The sequence below is a fragment of the Triticum aestivum genome, chromosome 5B (assembly GCF_018294505.1).
Source record: "Triticum aestivum cultivar Chinese Spring chromosome 5B, IWGSC CS RefSeq v2.1, whole genome shotgun sequence".
Taxonomy (NCBI): domain Eukaryota; kingdom Viridiplantae; phylum Streptophyta; class Magnoliopsida; order Poales; family Poaceae; genus Triticum; species Triticum aestivum.
In genome coordinates, this window is record NC_057807.1 from 649,055,689 (window position 1) to 649,057,787 (window position 2,099).

General features: G+C 46.8%; 1 long non-coding RNA gene across 1 annotated transcript; it reads left to right on the plus strand.

The window, feature by feature from the left end:
- The first annotated feature begins 360 nt into the window (after positions 1-360).
- LOC123117392 (uncharacterized) lies at positions 361-1,123 on the plus strand. The gene is made up of 2 exons (XR_006457356.1): positions 361-728; positions 821-1,123. It is a non-coding gene; the product is annotated as an uncharacterized lncRNA (long non-coding RNA).
- The last annotated feature ends 976 nt before the right edge of the window (positions 1,124-2,099 follow it).

Below are 2,099 nucleotides of genomic sequence, written 5' to 3' on the forward strand. Positions count from 1 at the left end.
GGCAAGGAGCTCCACCTCGTGCACCACAGCCAGCGCCACATCAAGGTTCCCTCTCCTCCCCTCCCCTCCCCCTCGGATAATTAATCCCCTCTTTTTTCTGTGCGAATTGGTTGCTGCGAGTTGAGATGCCCAAATCGTATACGGGATGTGCTGCTAAGAAATTAGCTATATTCTTACAATCTAAGATACTCAGCTGTAGGATGTGCTGACAAATTCACTCACCTCCCTGTCTCAGACCGCCATCATCCCCGCCTCCTCCGCGGCCTCCTCTCCATCGCTGCTGAGGAAAGCGGCGCGCCCCGTTGGGAAGCGGGTGGCCCGCGTCGTCGCCCCCCAAGACGTGGCAGAGGCGGCGACGGCTGCGGAGGGCGCGAAGAAGGCGGCAACGGGGAAGACGGACTCGAGCTGCTCGGCCCTCTCTCCCTCGGCTCATGGCGGTGCCGGATCCGGTGTCGGGGTCGAGGGGCGCGCAGGATCCGAGCACGGCGGCTCGTTGGTGAGCGCAGCATCTCGAGCTCGGGCGTGTGGGCGCGTTGGTGAGCACGCTAGCGGTTGTGGCTGAGCTCGAGCCCGGGCGTGTGGGCGCATTGTGGAAACCAGGCTCTCCTAGGCGTGTTCCTCCTCCCCAGCGGCGGTTGTGGCGAAGCCGACACCAAAGGTCACCCAGCGGCAAAGCCACAGCCACACCTGCGCTCACTCAGCTCCGGCCACTGTAGTTGGTGGACACGGTACCTAGACCTGCTTAGTCCCTTTTCATGTGTGGCCGCCATATTTTGTGTTCTTCCTGCGGCTAATGATTTTACATGGGATTTCATTGCAGGGTTGTTCCTACCTTTGATGTTTTGGCCGGATCTGTGCTTCGGTTCTCTAGGTGTACCCCTCTCTATTTCCTGTTCATCTATTGTTCCATATGATCTGCACATGTCCCATGGACGTCACTCTGTCTTGTTCATAGCATAGTTGCTTTTGTTTTATTCCTGTCGTGGAGATGGGCACACCTTGACATGTCCTTGTTGTATCTGCAAAGGAATTTTTGTTGCCTTCCTTAGCTTGTTGGCTACCTATTTTTTTCCCTATCAAGAAGATATATATGGCCCAAGGCTGTGTCCTTGCTCTCTGGAAATGACGTTTTGTTCTCACCCAGGGTTACTCCTGCCTATATTCTGTCTGTATGTAGTTCTAGCAGTTCTGCTTATCCTTACATCTTCTGCTAATTTCTAATTCAAATCATGTACAGTCATGCTCAAAGCTGGCAAGCTGTGTCAACAAATAGACCTACACCCGCTGCTCACTTCATGGGCATGGATCAAAGCCTTGGTATTCAGCTCGTGCAGCTGTTGATATTAGAGCTCAGTCTTGGCGGATGTCCCTCGATTAAAAAACGTACATGCCAAGAACTATGGTAACTTATGCCTGCCAAGAACTGCATGAAGTTTTTGTCTTGCTGTAGTAAACATTACCAAACTATTTCTAAAGGTGTTATAATCATGTTTTCTTTTGCATTATCAACATTTTAGCTGTTGTTGTTTGTTAACACGATTATTTATCACTCATAGTATTTAACATTTTATTCAGATTTAATGTATTTGTGATTATTGCATTAGTTAAAAGCTTTCCAAATATGAAATTATTGAAGACATATGAGATAAACAATGACTCAAAAGTGATTGAATGATTAGGCAGAAATTATGCATCAAGAAAAAATGATGGATGAGATTAACAACGATGCAATCATAAGTGATTTGGTATAAAAGAATGTTAAAGGGCCTTGATAAGGGCACGGAGTGGCAAATTTTCATTGCACAGTAGACAGAGCCTGTTTTTTTAACACAATAAATAGATAGAGACGCAGATGCTTATATATACGCATATATATTTATTTTATAATCGTACATACGCTCGTCTTGTCTTACAAGCATATTCAAGAGATTGGGCTAGCACATCATGATAAAATTGACAAAGTCGTCAAACCCGCCTTCATAATCAACGGAAACATCCGCTTTTATTGAAGCTCAAATAACTGAAATAAATTCAGAAAAATATAAGCGTGAGTGTCAAGCTAAGGGTACCACTGGACATAGGTTGGTTCACAATAGAGC